Genomic DNA, 19,640 nt, shown 5'->3' with positions numbered 1-19,640 from the left:
AGATGTGAACGTGAAACGTGACAGAAATTGCAGTGAGGAATTTCATGGGTTGGTGGCTACATCTGACCCGTGGCTGCAGACATCCCTTACAAAAGCTGAACCCACCAGTGGTGCCGCAGTCTTTGCCTCCTCTAGTCAATTAGTTAACAATATTTCTTAGAGGCTGGTGGCCACAAAGTCTTCTGTAAACTGCAAACTGCTAATAAATATCAGGTGATGATGTGAGTTGTTCGTGAAACAAAAAGACAACAACACATTTGTAAGTGAAGTGGTTTTTTTTGTCCATTGCTGTGAACCTCATCATAACAATAGATGAAGACTAATAGATTTTACAAAGGATTTAAGTCTTGAGTGCAGGCAGTAAGAACATGCACATTTAAAGCCTTGCCAGGACTGGAAGTTAATAGAAGCTTCCTTTATCTTGAAGGCTCTTCCACAGCTGTTGGAGTCACCTTCTGAGTGGTGCTGGAAGGGCTGGGGCCAGCTGGAGGGGCACTGCCTGCACAGCCCCTCCTGGTGCTGCCCAGTGAGCAGGCTTCTGCCTTGCGTACACCTAGAAATGCAAATCTGTTGCTGCATAGCTTGTGTGGCACTGGGAGAAAATGTCCATCTCTGAGGCAGACAGTTTGTACTTTGGTATACTTTCTCAGCCATTTGTGTTTCAGCAGCTGTGAGGCCAGCACAGCTTTTCCCTGACCCACACAGCCAGTGCATCTGACTCACTCTTACTCACTTCTTAGTTGGGTTTCTCTGGGTTTTGTGCAGTTACAATGAAGTTTCCTGCAGCCCCAGGTGGGATGATAGTACCATCTTAGAACAAAACCTCTGAGTATGCTCTGCTAAGCTGCTGTGCATGACAGTAAAGATATTTTGTCCAGTTTGTTTAACAGTTTGTACATTTGTGCTCTTTGTGTAGCTTTTTATTTACTCTTCTTTGTTCTGAATGTCTTAGAAGTTGGCTTCACATGAAATGTAACTAAAGTTTTTGAACTGAATTGTCTAAATGTGGGAATGGATATAATAATTTGTTTATAATGAGAACTTGGAAAGCAATTCACTTACTGATTCATTATTTCAGTAGACTATTCAGATTTTCTGGATGTGAACTGGGTGATGCAATGCCTTGTTGAGTGCATTTGCTATACTGAAATACAGGGCTGCTTTCCATTAGGGATACCTGTGTAGCATGGATGACATAACTGAGGATAGCTATTTTGATACATACATAGAGGCCTCTGAGTAACAAGAACAAATGCCTGTGGAAACTCAAAGCTTGTGTGAGTACTTACAGTTTGCCAAAAAAAAAAAAAAAAAAAAAAAAAAAGGGTGCAAAATGTTGCTTTGCTGCTTTGCTGTGGATTTTAATGCTTCTACAAGAGAATGCTAACAGAGATAGATGCATATTGATTAAAAATATGGACCCATTTAACCAGTGCTTTGCAGGAGCACAAGCCTTCATCCCTTTTCATTCCCCCACCACATTGCATGCTCACATGGAAGCTGGAACATCCTTTCTCTGAAGTTGAAGCATTTATGAATTCAGTTCAGCCATACCTGTTTTAAACTTCAGTCAGGAATCAGTGCCAAACTACCTCAGTACTATATTGATATTTAGGTTGTGAGCTGATATGTCTTCTTTCTTTCTCTGCTTATACTTTATCTGTTGCTTCATGTGATGCAGTATATAAATGATCTTTTTGTTAATTGCACTCAGCCGTTTTTCCAACATGTGTCCCAAGCTCTGTTCTTCATTCATCTTTCCCATGGAATGAGCAAGCTAGATGAACTGTATAAATTTCCTTCCTTAAGCTGTATAGCATGTGTTTTAAGCTGTTCAAACAACTGAGCACAGGACTGTCACATCAAGTTCATTGAGACTGAAAGAGAGTGGAAAAAGATAAACTTCAGCCTTCTGCTACTCTTCTCCTTCCATGGTAACTGGCATAAAGAAAATAGAACAATGAAGTCACTTTTAATTCATTACCCTTTTTGTCTCTTTAGGGGAGCATTAATTTTTTATTTTCATTTTCTGCATTGCTCTGTCCCACACTCAAGGATTTCACTCACTCAAGTACAGTTCAGTAAGGTGGAGCTCTTAGCCTTAAAATATGTGGACCTGAGTCCATTTTTACTAGAATTTGCTTTGTGCTAGTACCAGTTCATTAGCCTCTGTGGATTTTGTTAATCCAGATTTACTTGTATGAGAATTGACTCTGACCCAGAACATGCTTCATGCAACGCATTTTAAGGGGTGGGCATGTGTTTTCATGAATTGTAGCCGAAGCAGAAATAGATGTTGAAGCTATAAAGACAATATGTGAATTCTCTAATAAAACTTATAATTACATTGACAAGAGTCTAGTGAAATAATATTGCTGAACAATATTCAGCAGGAATTTAGCATTTGGCAACTTTCTGGGCATAAATCAGTATATTTAGCAGATGTTTGCAGGGTATTGTATTCTTTGTGTTTTGTGTTTGTTTTATGGAATTGATCTGATGACTCACAGACAGAATTTTGCTGAATTGCTCAAAATTCCTAGTTAGAACAGTCTTGCCCTAATTCACACATTATTCTGACCAGACGACTTCCCCATTTCCTCCTGTGGTGCTCGATGCACGTGGACTTTGCTGAAGGTCAATACAAAGGAAAAGAGCAATCAAATGCAATTTGGGGAGTTGTATTGAAATAGGTTATAAAATAGAGGGTGGATGGGGAGATAGAGCTTGAAGGCATTGAAAAAAAGTTTTGAGAGCATGATAGTTTTTTCTCACTGACACATTGCTGTCAGGAGCATAAGCTTTGATGATGAAAACTGACTTATTCATTCCTGGGCTCATTACAGTGAAGAAAATTAGGATAAATCCACTTCCTTATATAACTGTTCGGCAAGCCTGTAAAAAGGGTAAGGATCACATGGTGAGAGTCAGTAGGCATCTACTGTTGGGAAAGGAATTTTGAGGGGAAGCTCTGTAAGATGAAGAATAAAGAGATCCACATCAAATAAGTTCAAATTCATCAGAAGTTTTAGATATTTAACAATCAGATACCTGGCCATCACAGCAGTTCAAGATCTGTGACAGGTTCCGTACCACTAGAAAGCATGCATTAATTGTAGTGGTTATTCTAAAAGATACGTGCTAATTCTCAAAAGATGACCATAGAGTCTGCTGCACACACTGCTGCCAGCAGCAGAAGCGCTACTTGGAATGCCAGCAGCTCTGGATGAATAGATGTTGCAGATTAAGAAATGCCCTCTGTCCCAGTTTTGATTTCACTTGACCAAAGGAAGATATTCCTCATGAAATTTTCTTATATATTCTTATAAGGAACATTTGCTTTCATAGTAGATCATACTGTAGCTAGATATTGGCAGTTATGTTAGTTCTGGTTCTCTGCTCTGGTTGGTTAAGCATTTCTATTTTGCATGGACATACAATTTGGTGAAAAATATAAGAAATAAATTAAATTTTGTCTGTTGGCCAAATAAAGCTTCAAGGAGAAGTACTGTTATACGGCTATTTTATTACAGTATTTAATACTGTAGAGTTTGAAAGAACTTTCACACAACTATGTTGAGTTCCCAGAACTGACCACCCGAATGAAGTTTCCTGATCTTACTCATTTTTAATAGCTCTATTATTCACTGTATCAAAAAATTAAGAGGATGTTAATATCATTTTTGAAACTGTGCAGGTTTCTGAATTAATTTAAAAGATACTGAAACTAGACACACATTGTTATGATTGAAGAGCTGAAGCTGAACCTTGATTATTCAAAACTTGCTAAATCCAGTTCAGTGGGGCAAATGAATTGCAGCTATATCTGAAAGCAGAAAGCTCTACAACTCAGGCATAAGTGACTGGCCCCTTAATTTCAACACTGAACAATTTCAAAGCTTTCATACACTGAAATCAAGATTCTAGCTACGTTAATAAATGGCAGAAGTAAATAAAGAAAGAATATAATTATCATTATTATTATATATATAATATAATAATAGTAATATAGCTGAAGAGTTGATTTTGTTAAGGAAATGCAAACCTTTCCATCAGAATAATTTTTTAGGTACACAAGAGTTAATAAAACACTGTTTAAACAATGCTCACAATGACACTTCCTTGTTTCTGCAGATATCTGTATGTGCTTTAGTCTGTTTTAAAATACTGTGCAAGATTTTATTGTGATATTTAAGCTACATCACCATAAAAAATTGCTAGGTATAGGATGTCAAAATACTAGCCTCCTTTGAGACTAGATGTTTTTTCATTTCAACTTGTTAAAACAAAACTTTGATGTTTTCTCATAGCTTATCAGTGTAAAGAATATGTTATGCATTGAATGAGGATAGGTATCTTTTAGGCATGTGCATGATGATATAATCTTTGTTTAAGAATGAGAAAGGTTGGGTTTTCTGCTGTTGTGCAGCTCCTACAAACTTGCATCAGTGATTTACTGGAGATTTTAATTGTGTTGTTACAAGTAGCTAGAGATTGTTGTTATCTCTGAATCTGTAGCAGCTATGTAGGATGCCATAGCAGTGGAAATTTAAGAATTCTTGTTATTCTCTGCCTTGCTTGGTGAAAACAAAGTGATGAGTGATAATGCTTCATACTTAGGAGGTGGCTATGACAGCACTGAATTGGTACATGCCATCTCAGATTTAACCACTACAACATAGTGATACTCTTCTTTCATAACCTTCTGTACCTGTTAAGGTCACATGGCAGATTGCTTCTGTAGCTGAACGCACTCTAAGCCTAGCTACATCCCTGTGTATATGTATATGAGGTGGGAATCTAAAGAAGTTCTCAGATTTTCTGTGACGAAATGATGATGAGATACTTCAGAGTCAGTATCATTACTGTTTGTGTTCCTTACTGCTGGGGGTAGTCTGTTACCTGTCTCTAGCAGTCTGGAAGATTTTTAGCACAGTTTAAATTGACTGCAGTGAATATGGCTTGCCTACTTTTGTTCAGATTAGGAAATGTGATCAAATTTGAGCAAACGATTAACATCAGAGAAGGCAGGATTTTTCATATTCAACACTTCTTTCTCTGTACTGTTAGTTGTTCAATAGGTAACTGCGAATTAGTGGCAATTTTTGCCTGGACAGTCGTTCAGAAGAACAGAGGCCTCTGCCATAGACAAAGTATCACTGGCATTTGCTCACATGTGGCATTGCAATTGCTCAGAGTTTGCCAGGAACTCCATTCTCTAACAGCCTCTCAATATTATCAACCATGCCAGCAAAAAGCCCAGCTCCTACTTTTTAAAGCCTTCTTTTACTCTGTTCTCACTTTTTTCTTCCAATTCTGTAACAAATACATCATAAGTCATCAGACAAAAGATTCTCTAAAGTACTTGTTTAGGCTTTTGAAAAGATAAATGTTTAGTGGAATTTTCAAAGTTACTGAAGTGCTTAAATCTCATTGATAGAAATGCCATTGGTTGAAATCAGAATCGCAGCTTCTTTTGGTTCCTTGAAAACTCCTATCCAGTGCTATTTAACACATTTGTAATTCTGGCCTTCAGAGCCTATGTTTTCCAAAGACCAAGTTAAAAAAATTCCAATCTGCAGAACTTTTCCTATAACCAATCTTTATGAGTCCTGCTTTTTTATCACCACATTAATAATCACCCTCACTTCATTTTTTCTCTGTGAAATACCAGCAAGAAGATTTCTTCATCTCCTGCCCCAGAACCAAAGTATTTTAGATCTGCCAGAGGGAGAAAAGTTTATTTGAGAATTACGAAGGCCTTTCAGGGAAAGAGTGTGCTCTTGGTATGTCTGCACTCAAGGGTGTTTTATGAAAATTTCTTGATCTAAGTATGTGAACATGGAATGATGAAGTCCAAACTAGCCAAGTTTACGTATTCATTTCTTATTATTTAGTTATTTAATTTCTTGTGCATTGTCTCTTACAAGTGAATTGAACAGACCTTTAGCTAAGAGATGGCAGGATGGCATAGGGAAAGCGAGAGTATAATGAGAATGGAGCTTGCGATTCAACTAGGTGGAAAAAGCTAGGATTGCACCATTATAAACAATACAAACAAAATGAACAACAAAGCCCACCACACTCCAAAACATGTCTTCCAAAATTATCTGAAAATTCTTAACAGTATGAATTGTTGTGATACAAATTATAGACAAATTCTTCTACTGCTGTTCACAAATATTGTTTTGACCTGTAGTCTTAAAAGATGGCATGTAAAATGGAACATCCCAATGGAAGAGCACTCTTGAGAATCACCAACCACAAACTGAAGAAGTTGCCTTTTAAGAAGTGCTGAAAAGAATGCACTTTGTCTTATGATAATTCCAGGGTAGGCTTTAAGTCTTTTCTCATAACTCTTCTTCTCCACTTTAAAGTACTTTTCATGTCCATTGCTTGCTTGCATGTTTCTGAGTAGTGTGCTTTCCAAGGCAACCTGTAGCCCTCACTCTGCACTAATTGCAGTATTTGTTTCTTTCCATGTTCAGAACCTTTTTGAAAGCGATAATTTCTCAAATAGGAAAAAAATTTCTTCAAACTGGAAAGCTGTCAACAAAAGAGAAAAAAGGCAGTAGAGAGCTGGTCTTGAGCTGCCCAGCAGCCTAAGGGAGAGCAGTGCACTAACCATGTTTTATTTAGCTGCATGTGCTTTCTGCAATTCTTATGGTCATCTGGAAACCCTGATCTAGTCAATTAGAGGATGAAGGTGAAATGTTAGGGAGAAAGCCCTGGAGAAGATTCTCTAAGAGGAAACAGTATCAGAAATTTTAAAGCTCTACTTTCACTCATTAAGTATCTTTTATCTGAGCTTAGCTGTGAACATCAATAGAGTGTTTATGAGGAAAACTAGCAGCATCATGTATTACTTACACACAGTGTATCTGTATCCTGTCATATTTGTAGCTCATAAATACTTAAATATATTGATATACCCCACAGAATATAGGTAGGGATTAGTACAAGGACTTTACAACTGCCACAGTGCTCAGTGGAATCTATAAAAACTTTATTTTAAGAAACACATGTATCTTGTTGTCCTCATATAAATGACAAATGCTTCCTGCTTTTTTTTTTTTTTTTCCTCCCCTCTATCTCTGCTGTGCTTTAGCTGTGTCAACATTGAAATGTTTGCTCTACATAGAGATTATTATTCCAGTTTGGAATTTTTATGAGACCTGGGCCCAGGCCCGACCTTCTTACATGAATTCTGGCACTGCCTTGCTGTGAACACTTCCTAATTGCTGATTACATCTTATCATTACAAGAAGACACTTATAACCAGAGAATTGAACCAGTATGTTTTGAACCTGTTCTGGGTCAGATCCAGCTGATGGAAACTGTTTTAGCTGAGCTATGATTCCAAGCTAGTAACATTTTATTGTTTGGATCATGGGTCCCCAGCACTGGCCTTCAACAGGGATGAGTGGTCGCCTTCATCTCCTCCCCATTTGCAGGCATCGCTTTTAAACTTCTGGACCTGTACTGAATTTTCTTAATACCTTATATTTGGCTTAGGTGCCATGCTGCTTGTGAGAAGTGATGCCATGAATCCAGAAGGGGCCAGCATTAGCCAGAGGAGCAGGAGAGGTGGTAGGGTTAATTTGTTGATCGAGTCCCCTTTGGGTAAAAACGCACCTGCAAATGAATAGCACAGTAGCACAAGAAAACATTACCTGCACTTATATACCTCTGCCACTAGGTACAGGAGTGGCTTTGCTGAAGGATGTGTATGTCTGATTGGTGTACAAGATCTGGCTTACTCTTACAGCATTTCAACTTGTCTTGCCAAATAATTTCTGCCTTACTGCCAATGATGCTGGTTTTCACCTGAGATTGTGTGATATTCCCATAATCCTGCTCTAATACAAACAGTTTATGGTTCTGTTTTCTTTTTGATGTTAAAAAAAATGGCTGTACAAGGGATCCTGGAAAATGCATACCACTGGGTCTGACTTCAATTCCTGTAAAAACCTATCTCAGAGAAAAGATCTCTGAGCACGCAGTTTTAAACATGATGATGTACCGGGAAAGAGTCATCATAGCTTCTCCAGACAAAAATCCCAGCACACTGATCTCCTCTACATTGATTTGGGGAGGAGTTTCTTTTGTAGACTGGAATCTGATGGAAGGATCAAGTAATCAAAGGGTAAGGCATAACCAAGGCTTTTTCAACATGGGGAAGGGCTGGCAGCATTATCTTCCAGGGGCTGGTGCTGGGATAGATCCTGTCAAAAAATGAACAGTCTGTTCAAAAGTCATTAGTGGTCTGGAAAAAGGAGTGAGCAGTTAGATCTCCAAGTTTTCCTGTCATACTGTTCTCTCTTGAGTTGCCAGATGTTGCATCAAACTGGTGAGGATGTGCAGAATGACGTCACAAAACGAAATAAGTTGTAAATAAGTTGGCAAAGGAGCTGCCATATAGATAAAGGTAAATGTAGAAAAATAATTGCAACTGCCTATGTGAAACTGAGCTCAGAACTGACAGGTGCAGTGCAGGAGAGAGATTTTTGGAGTCATCGTTGACAGTTCTCTGAAGTCATCAGCTCTCTGAGCAGTGACAGACAAAAGAGTGCAAAAGGTTGGGCATCAGCAGGAGTGTTGGTGCACGATAGAGGGTGTCATTTCATCATTGTACAAAACTACAGTGCACCCACACCTTAATGTATAATTCTGGAAGCATCTCAGAAACAACATCTCAGAAACAACATGGTCAAGTTAGAGAACTGTATTGATAAGGAGAGACGAACAAGTCTTTAGTTTGAGGAGGAGAAGGATGGGAGGGAAATGGTAAAAGTTTTCAAAATCACAAAGACAGAGAATGGACCAAACTGTTGCTCACCAAATCCCATAATATAATGTGAACGTGTTAAATAATTGATTTATGTTTCTGAGGTACTGCTTAACCTTAGTTCTGAATATGGACCATAGTTGTACTGCTGCTATCTTCTTACTGAAGTCAGAGATGATGTATTGTCTTTCCTGTTGTTTCTGTTGGAGTGTTTTCTCATTTAAGCCATGAGAGCATACATAATGGCAGAACAAGATTTTTCTATATTTTCTGTAAGATCATGAAGTTTAGCTGTCAAACAAGTTTACTGTGGAGCCCGTTAGGGAGCCCCTCTCCCTTCTGCATAACTATGCCAGCTCTCTTACTACCTCTTCTTCAGCCTCCACAAGACTGATTGTCTTCTGGCCAATTAAATCTTATCTGTGCCTGCCAGCAGGAGAAAACTTACTGACATTTCACTGTTTTGGTTTGGTGTTTGTTTCTTGTTTTCTCTTTTAATTATAAATAATATTGGTTTTTTTTAAGCTGATATTTTTCTCCCTGATGGAGTGTTTCTGGAGGCTTGACTATGGCTTGGTAGCATCAACTACCTGGCAGATTTTCACTTTCTCCATTTGGAAGGACATCTAACTACTTCTCTGATACTACCAATTTCATCATGGGGGGAAAAAATAAAATATTTTCTCTTTTGTTTCCATGTGAGCAATAGAAAGGCAAGGAAAGATGTACATCTATCTTTCCTGGCAGAATTTTAAACTGTGTGTAGATTTCTGGGATGGGCTGTGAGTTGTTACTGTGAACTGGACAAATATCCTTCATGTCTGATCAGGCATCAGCTGGGAGGTTTTGAATTCCTTACTAATAATGTTACTAGTAAATGCTTCTTCCAAAGAAGGCAGAGTGATTACTACCTGTAGTCCTAGTGTCATCATTAGTTGGTACACAAGTAACCATGTTTCATGTGCTCTTACGCAGTCTTTTTCATCTTTTGCTGCAGGGCTTTGTGGTATTGCCATTCTCTTTAACTTCAGCAGCTCCTGGTCACAATAGTAGCTTCTTCCACTTTTTGTCTGTTCTATACTGAGCTAAGAGACGTCTTGGTGGCGCTCAACTGCCCGAATAATCCCACACACTGCCACTTCTGAGTTGGATTCCTGCACTGCATGCTGTGCAAAGCCATACAAAAGCTCAGGGTTTGCCAGTGAGGCAGTGTGGGCCAGTTTGAATGCATTTCACTTGTACAGCTCTGGCCTCTTCTCTGGGTCTGGATGTGATTCAAGCTCTTGGACTTAATCAGAAAGTCACAAGTATTTTGAGACCCACGTACTCAGCTTAGCAATAGCTGTTGTACCCAGACCCTACTGTCAGTGTCGGTGCTGTCCCTGATAGCTCTCAAAGTGCATTTCTGGTTTCTGTGAGCAGTTGATATTTGATGGATTTTATTATGTCCTGCCACCAGCTGCTGCTGCTGCTATAGGTATGCTAAGAAGGTGGTAACTACAACAAGATGTAACAAGTCAGACTTAGCTGAGTCTTACGCCATGTAGAGTTGTTCTGCTTTAGGAACTGATGTCAAATGCAAGTTTTCAAGTGCGTTTTATGGAGGTTTTGTTGCAGAATTTGTAAGAAACAGTCTCTGCAAACATTTTATTTACCAAACATCTCTATAAGAGCAGAAAAGTGAAAGGGGCAGTTACAGTAAGCTTTTCAAGTGATCTGTTGGCTGGGAACCAGCATACAGCACTGTTCCTTGCTGCTTGACTGCCCTGTGATGTGACCTGGCCCACGTGGCTTCAGTTCTCTGAGTATGATTTCTCCATCTGTAAAATGAAAGCACTGCAGAGCAATTATATCTGTGGGTACAGGTACTTATGTAGGAGCTGCATGGTGTATGCTGCATTTAGGGCCACATACACAACTGTACTGTAAGTCAACCTGTGCACCTACATATGGTGTCTATCATTCACACCACCTTCACCTCTATGAAAAGTGTCAAATACTTTATTAACATTATTTTAATGATCATTTACACAGGCAAAGATCTGTGTCAGATAATTCTTTCTTTGTCAGAATATAGGTCACCTAGCCAATGAAATTGTTAAAACTATAGGAAAAAAAAAAAAAGAAAAAAAAAAAGAACTGTTTTTATCCTCTGAGGGTTTTTTGCTTTCTTAAAAAATCCAGCTGGGCTGTTGGGAAGACCTCAATGTCTGTAATTCTATCCAATAGCCAGAAGCTGGTCTCCAGAAAGATATTGCTTTTTGCATACTTCTTGTACGTAACATCGTTCAGTCTGCCTTAATCATCTCCTCAAGCTAAAAGATTTAAAGACAGTCTCTCATCTTTAGAGGAATACGTGTCAGAATGCCACACAACTTATTCATCTGCTTTGGCAGTGGGTTGGAAGTTTGAGATCCAACTGACACCAGAGACACCTGTGTGGTACTACTTTACATCAACAAAGGAAAAGAATTGCAGCTTTTGATGCTCTTGTCCTTGATGCTAATGTTGGGCATGATGATCTGTCATTAACAACTGAAAGGAAATACTTCATACTTCATTTTCTAAAACATTTATTTGTGGGGATAGGTTTCTTGCATGTACAAAGAAGTTTGATCATGGCTTAGGATTTCTGTTTTAACATTTATTCTTACTTTAATACCTGTGGGACACAGCGCAAATTGTTTGTGGAGCCTGAAAACACAATTCCCAGGCAGCTCTCCAGGACTTTTCATCAAGCCTTCCTATTTGTTGGTGATGGTGAGAAGTTTAATGCTGAATTTTGTTACGGTAGTTTGCAAAAGTGGCTGTCCTAGAGAAAAATTATGTCCTACATTTTTCAATTTTTTCAGCTTTATTTTGACAAGTACAAGCATTTTATTTACAGCACTCTCCTAATATATAGCACAATAGTTGCTTTAAGAGTTTTGAGGCTTGTGCATTAGTTTGTTTAACACAAAGTTCTGGAGACAGGTTATAATAAGTTAAGTTACGATGTTTTAGCAGTTATGGGCCATACCGAATCTTCTTTGTACCAGTATATTAAGGCCAGAAAAAAATGAAATGAAAAACTCCATTCCTGTAGCCAAAGACACACAGAATTTGTTCTTAGTAATTTTGTTACAGAGACAGCCCATCAGATAGGTAATAGAATCATAGAATCTTTTTGAGTTGGAAGGGACACTTAAAGGTCATCTGCTCCAACACCCTTGCACTGAACAAGGATGCCTACGGCTCTATCGGGTGCTCAAAGCCCCGTTCAGCCTGACCTTGAATGTCTCCTAGGATGTGGCATGTACCATCTCTGGGCAACCTGTTCCAGTGCCTTTCTACCAATAGAGAACTTGGGGTTACTTGTAATTTTGTTTAACATTAAATTACTTATAAAATATACCAAGTTTAGTTGAATGATAGGAAAAAGGATTACCACTAATTTCAGTGAGACTCCTACTCTGCACCGAAGAGACTGCTGAGGCAGAAACTCTGTGCTAGGTTTTCTGGACTCTCCTTATCCTGCAGTAAATTGACAGTTCCTCCATGGGGGAAGTTTCTGACTGAGAGCTTGCAGACTCCTGCCTTGATTTTCAGAGGAAACAAGTACACAAAATTTCCTCTTTTGGGGCTGAATATGTAGTACCAAGTATCTTCAAGATTTATGCTCACTGTTTTATACATCCCTTTTATGCCCAAGTACCTTGTTCTAACCACACTGCATTTAAATCATGACTGAGTAAAACAGAATAACGGAACAGATGTGAGAGATGTACTCTAAGAGCCAGGCATTAATCTGCACTGGTCAGGTTGCTTCACACAACATAAGGCAGGTGAGAATGTCTTGCATCTTGCACCAGTGGCCTGTAGGTTTCTGGAGTGCTATGGACGTTCACAGATAGCCTCTGACCTGGTGGCAAAGCTGGCTGCCCTCAGTGAAGTTTCTTGTACAGAAAGAAGGTGAAGAAAATGTGATGAAACTGATACTACAGCTCCACCGTGCACGCAAGGTGATAGAAGGAGATGATCAGCACCAGGAATCCTCTGATATGTGCAGGAAAATAACATATTTTGTAAATGTTTGTGATATTCACTGTCAGAATTTCTACGTACCTTGCTGTAAAGAAATTGTAAAATAGAATCATTTTATGAAATGAAACCCCAGAGGATATACTTTGGAACAGATCCATTGAAGTGAATGGCAGTCTACCTGCTGAGAACACTGCCCTACTCTGGAACATATCATATCGAGGCAGCAGGTGCTAGTATACTGACTGCCTTCTTTCTTAGCAGAACTGCATTCTGATGGACTACTAGGAAAAGCAATTTCTAGTTCTATGCGATCTGAGGATGCTCTGTCCTCAGAAATAGTGGAAGGTTTATGGAAATGACAGTCGATGCACCCAAATAGTGTATGCACAGTAAAGCTGTGATTGCAGGTACCAAGGAAAATTAGCTCTCTAGAATTCATGTCACTCTTTGCAAGAGTAGATTATTCCAGCTGTTGTCCTTGACCAAAACTCTGCTGCTGATCATTTGTCCAACTGGCTGCTGCCTTAAACCCCAGTGCTGGCTACATGCCAACAGTGAAGTGATTTCCATAAGCATATGATTTATAAAGTGCTTTGGAATCCTTCAGGATGAAAGATGCTACGTAAATGTCATACATTGTATTGCATTCAAGACATAACGTTTTGGGTTTTTTTCCTGATACTTCACCTATCAGATACACTAATAGAGAACAGAGAGCACGTTATGTAGTTTTGGGCCTAGGCAATTTTTTAAGAAGTGAATGTCTTGGTGGCAGAGCTGAGCTCTCATGATGCTACTGATCAAATGCTAAAGCAGAATGTTTCCTCTCCCATTCACACATCAGATCAATATTAGTGCTTTGGCCTAATGTACAAGGATGGCAAGACAGATGCTAGCTTCCTTCCCTTGGAATCTGTAGTTGAGGGACAGGTTTGCTCCTCCAGCCCTCATTTGGCCAGCATGAATGCTGCCATCCGCTGCAGATCTTTGCAGGAGGCACAATCCTGTGTTAAGGGAGCAGCTGTATGTTCTGTCGACTTTTCTAGAGGCCTGCATTGCTTTGAAGGCACCTACCTGCAGGGCAGGAATTCCAAGCAGGAGCCCCTTCCCAGCACTGCCAAATGCAGACAGTGTTGCTGCCAACCTCCCCAAAGTGAGGTGTGGAAGATTCTGGTTGAAAATCTTTTCAGGAATACAATCTTAATTATGCTGATGAAGACTTCACTGGGCTTCTAGTGGGATCTTCAGCATTTTAAAATATATTATCTGTTCCTAACATACCACAAGATCTACCTTGCTGGTTTGAGTTGGGTGGGCTTTCTTTGGCTCAAAAGAAGCAGATAGATACATGATATGAAAAATAAAAAATATGAAAAAAAATAAAAAAATAAAAAAATGAAAAATAAAGCTATGGTCTTAAAGTTTTCCAGGCAAGAGGAGTGGTTTCTGTGCATTTTGTTGTTTGGGGTTCATCTGAACCTCAGGAGAAGGTTGATTGGGACTGTAATTTTGGGTTGAAGAGGTGGTCAGTGTTAGTTCCCTGCAATCTACCTCACTCCTCTTCACTTGTGGTATCACTCTGCAGAACATCAAACATTGCAGAGGGCAGTGGTGATCTGTGTTGTTTTAATCTCAGACTAAACGATCCTTTTCCTTTGTTTTAAAAATGAGCCCCTAACTTCTGTAAGCTCCATTCTTCTCCAGAGCTTTGCAAAAGTAAAATGCATGAAGAAGGAGGAGGCAAAAGATGACAAAAGCAGTGGTTTTATTGAAAGAGAACTTTGTGGTATTTTGCTTTTGAAATGTGTTTAACGCAGAGTTTAAGGATTGGCAATTTGTTTAAAGAAATGGGTAAAATATTTTAAACCACCACTTTATTTAAACTATTGTGCCTCCTTCAGTAAACATTCAGTACATGACTGAACCCTGTATGAACTTGTGCTTGTTGCTGGCTAAATAGATTCAGAGCTGAAATGAAAAGGAACTGCTATTGAGAACAGGACAAAAAAGTTGGGTGTGCATTTTTTTTATTTGCCCACACACAAGCTCTTACCCCCCAAAATACAGCGTTCACAGGACCTTTTATTAAAACACCGTGTTGTTTTTTTTTTCCTAGGCCACAAAGTACTAAACTGAAAGCAAGCTGTTAACAGAAATGAGTAATTATTGAAGCTCTAACAGGCAGCTTTCATTGAAGTTGATTACAGCAGCCATATAATCACTTTTACGGATGCTGTAATCACAGTAGCAGGGAATGCTTGACTTGGTTCTTATTGTTTTCACTCCGGGTGGAGGTAGGGGGCCTGCAAGAAACCCGTTTTACCACCTCTGTACAATTTCTGCTGTAAAGGAAATCTACACAGCACTGAATGAAGCAGAGAATCATTTATTCTTTCTTTATTAGCATTTTCTCCTCCCTCACATGAGAGTCTGTTGGAGTCAGGAAATTGCTGTTATTCAATATGCAAGCCAGAGGTTGTAATGACCATTTGGGAGGGTATGACCAACAATTACAGCCCTTAATGAATAGGAGTAATCTAGTTGAGACTAAACACTAGTAGCAACTCTGGCGCTGTCTCTGGTTAAATTGAAAGAACAGCAATGCAAAGGAAGTTAACAAGAATTAATTAGTTAGATCGAACTAAAAACCTACTCATTAGTGATGTTATAGGCAAAGTAAAAGCCTATCTTCAGTGCAATTAGGTAGACAAATGAATTGTACAACTGACTGATTCACACCTGCTAACAGCTAAGGGCTATGGCTGATATGTATGGGATCTACTTTTTACAGTTCATGCATACTTGCATAGTTTAATGGACTTGCATTCCTGAATCAGCCTTCATTCCTTCAGATTTCATTTGTGTGTTTGATCCAAACATTAAAGTGTTGCTTATAGACTCTGGAGTGACATGGCTGTGTACAAGCAGGGTTTTAGAAGGGTCTGCATAATTTTAACTTCAGCTGAAATGACACTACCTTAGAGAAAGGGTTTCAGTTTGCAGATCTGTCCTGATAATTTTTTTAAACTGTTTAAGGATCTATGTAGTTGAAAAGCTCTTGATTGTGTTGAAAGTGGCCAGATTTGCAGAGTAAGGTCACGTCATTGGTAAACACCTAATGCCAGAATTCTGAATTCTAATAGTTAAGTGAAGAAAAGGATTGAGAAGGAAAGGAAAAAATCAAGATCCACAGAGCTGTGGAGCCATTAGACACCTGCAGGTCTTGCTGCCATCATTGGATGCTGTATTTACAGAGCAGTCTTGGAAATTCATGTAAAACAACTGTAATCTCAATGAACAGAACAGCAAAGGGACATTTTTTTTTCTTGTCCTCATCCTGCGTTTCTCTCTTCTGCTCATGGCATCAGTCTGGTGCTCATGCAGTGCCTATGAGCAGACTGGGGAGCAGAGCCTCCTGCAATCTCTGGTGTACCCTTTCCTGTTCTTGCTGCCAAGTGGGTTGGGATTTAGAGAATATAGTGTGATTTGCATGGTGTTTTTCAGAGGGCAAGCTGAGAAGCCATTCAATGCATCCTGCTCCCTCTTTCTACTAGTATATTCTTCCTTCTAGGGTCTTATCTTGGGATTTTCTACTTTGTTAATATTTCACAAGGGCTTGCAGGTCTCTGATGCTGTATGAGGGCACTATAATTTCCAGCTGAATTCTATATTAGGAAGAAACTCATTTACTTCTTTGCCATGCACTTGTGTTGAGGGCTTACTCTTTTGGCCTTGTTTTGACCTGGAGTTTTGGGCCAAGGTGCTTTTATTTGTGATGAAGACAGCTCAAAAGCAAAACATTGTGAGGAGTGCATGTGAACCTCAGCTGTTCTGAACACAGCCTCTTCCTTTTAATATGTCGCTGTTTATTTTATTTATTTATTATTTAGCTGTCTGTCTTAAGGAGAAAATTCCCATAAAGTGAGAGAGTTTGCACAGTAGAATAAATAGCTGCTCTGGCTTGGCTGGTTTCAGACTCTTGTTTTCATTTTAAAGGGGGAGGTTTGAATATAAAGTACTTGATTTAAAGATTTTTTTATTAGATCTTAAAAAATGACATTTCTTATTTACACACACAAAACTGACTCCCTAAAAAGCTGCCTGGATTTGTATATCTACTAGTCAGATATACACATAAAATGATTTTTTTTTTACTGAAAATCCAAGTAAATGTACCTATTACAACCAAAAGACCCCTTTGAGTCCTCTAAAAGCATTTTTTGTGTATGGATTCAATGTATGTTTATGAGGGTTTTTTTTTAAAACAAATGGAGCCAAATACAAGTTTATTATAATTCTTTTTATATTTATGCATTTGTAACCTTAGCCTTCACCCAACATTACAGATGGGTGGCTATAAAGGTCACTGTTGCTATTTCTGTACCAGGACCCCAAAAGTAGCCTCCACTAGAAGTAGGTATCTGAGGATATCTGTGGTGATATGAAACATTTCACCAGTCTTTTGCTTCCAGTTTCCAGTTCACAAAGGGTACAAGATTGGGTCTCAGGGAAAATCTTACCTTCCTTGGCTTCTCCAGGCTCCAGCCTCTCCAGGGATGACCCAGGGCATGAATGTCATGAGAAGCTGGAGGAAGCCTGGGGCTTACTTGAGGACCTTTCTTCCCAGTGCCTCTTGGGTGCAACCAGGCTGAGTGAGGGCTTTGAGCAAAACCATTCTGAATTTGCACAAGAGCATTTGAACCCAGTGTGTTTCTTATGTTGGGACATAGCTGTAGTCATTTGAAAGTGGCCAAGTGGATTTTTATCAAGGTTTGTTTTTAATAAAGTTATTTCCTTGCTGACAGGCAGGCTTTAACCTTCTGGAGAGAGGGGTTTGTAATAGAAATGTTGACACAACCTCCCTCTAGGGGTGCAATTGCATTGCTGCAATAACAGTGTGTGGGCAATACAGTAATAGGGCACTGACCCATAACTGACAAGAAGCAAGGCTCCAACTGCATTATAAAGGTCATTCTCTTATTTGTGAAAATGAAGTGTATTTTTTTGCTCTATTCTCTGAGTTTTCTGTTCTCTCCTCCAACTCCCACCCCAAACCCAAACACTTTATATTTTTAATTCACTTAGAGTGTTGAAATTTTGAAGGCTATTTAAAAAAAAAAAAAAAAAAAAAAAAGCAAAGGGATTAACCCTGGCTCTACAGCACACTGTGAACAGTGCAGGATACAAAGAAAGCAAGAGGGAAAGCCTTTTTACAGTTTCAAGAGGCCACGGAAGTTCATTAGCGTAGTCCCAAAGTTGCTCCAAACTGTAACCATCTGCAGTGGTACTGATGGGGCAAGCTGCAAGCCAAATGCCAAACGAAAATGACTCTGAAACTTTCCTGTGTCCATCTCATTTCCGATGTCATCTTTACTAGCACAGTGTAGGCATGAATCTCTGAAAACTGAATATAAGATCATTTGGATTTCATATACGCAGCATCTCCCAAGAAGTGTGACCTGAAGCGATTCTATCATCTTGTAACTTCTTTCTTTTCAAGTATTTAGGAAGGAGCACTACACACCGCAGAGTACAATTGAAGGGGCTACATCAAGGGCTGCAGTCTGCCTGTGTGGCACCATCAAGGTGCCTTCTGGTATTTGAGAACAGTAACCACAATAGTTGATGTCATGAGACTGATTAAAACTAACTGCCCTGCCTGTGAGGTAGAACATTAATTGAAAATATGCAATTTGTACAATAGGCAGTAGTTAATTATCTGCTTCTTTGAACTGCTTGGTGTTTGGGATGGCTCTGCCTATGGGGACCAGAGACATGAAACAAAGACACAGGCAGTTTGCGTGGGAAGCTCGTACCATTTAAATCAGAAGGAGTTGTTTTTTAAAAAATTTGGTTTTAATTCTTAATGTAATTTTAGGTTCAGTTTATAGTAATTCTGGTTGAGGTTCAATTGCCCTTCGTATAGGGATTGTCATCACTAGGTTACACAATATAGCCACTTTAATTTATGCTAAGCATCAGGATTAAAACCTTTTACCTGCTCTGTAAAAAATTCTTATCAAGTGAGCTAAGGAAAAATTATTTTCACTTAGTCGTGGTGTTGGCATTTTGAGCCAAAGATAAGCATTTCTGACTTAACCCAGTAGAGAGCAGTGGTGTGTATACACACCAGACACACTACAATAACATTAACTTTTTGTACAGAGAGCCTTGGTTTCTTCATTTGAGGGACCTGAGGTTTTTTTTTTATCCTCCACTGTTTCATTTAGAGAAAAACAAACACATGCATACTGATGCATGCAAATTTAGTGAAATGCTTTATTTACTGGAATGCATAACCCAAATCTTCTTTATTTTCATCTGTCAATGATAACCACATGATTGCTGCTGAGTAAAATGTAAAATATCCAATAAACTTTATCATCATTAGATTCCAAGGATAAGAACACAAATATTTGACTTATACATTTATTTACTTCCTCATTCTATGGTAACTTTTTATGTATATCTCTCTGACTGTATCTGCCTACACAATGAGTAAAGTGTTCATCCATTGTTATCATTGTTAGGATCGGTGCATAGTTAATCAATCACACAAAATTGTTTTATATCATATGCAAAAGATTATTAATGCCTTATTGTGTAAAAGCTTACCTAAGCTGATGTTCTCAAAGCTGAAACATTTAATCACATTTGTCATATTTAGGGGGTTTTTTTTGCTGAATGTACAAGACTGTGTAACACTAATTAAAACAGCGTGCAACAAAGTACACACTGGGAATATATTGATGGATAAGACAGATGCACAGAGAGCGACATCAGTGGAAATTATCTAAACAGTGAATTTTTTGTAAAGGAAGGAAGATCA

The 19,640-nt window shown here is 38.8% G+C and overlaps 1 long non-coding RNA gene across 1 annotated transcript in view; it reads left to right on the top strand.

Moving 5' to 3' along the window:
- LOC128072247 (uncharacterized) overlaps positions 1–19,640 on the top strand; it is a 255,859-nt gene that overhangs the window by 142,323 nt on the left and 93,896 nt on the right. The gene's annotated exons all lie outside the window — the stretch shown is intronic.

The sequence above is a fragment of the Tympanuchus pallidicinctus genome, unplaced genomic scaffold, assembly GCF_026119805.1.
Source record: "Tympanuchus pallidicinctus isolate F22 unplaced genomic scaffold, pur_lepc_1.0 scaffold7, whole genome shotgun sequence".
NCBI classification, from domain to species: Eukaryota; Metazoa; Chordata; class Aves; order Galliformes; family Phasianidae; genus Tympanuchus; species Tympanuchus pallidicinctus.
Note: the sequence above shows the minus strand (reverse complement) of the source record. Positions and strands in the feature narration are given on the sequence as shown.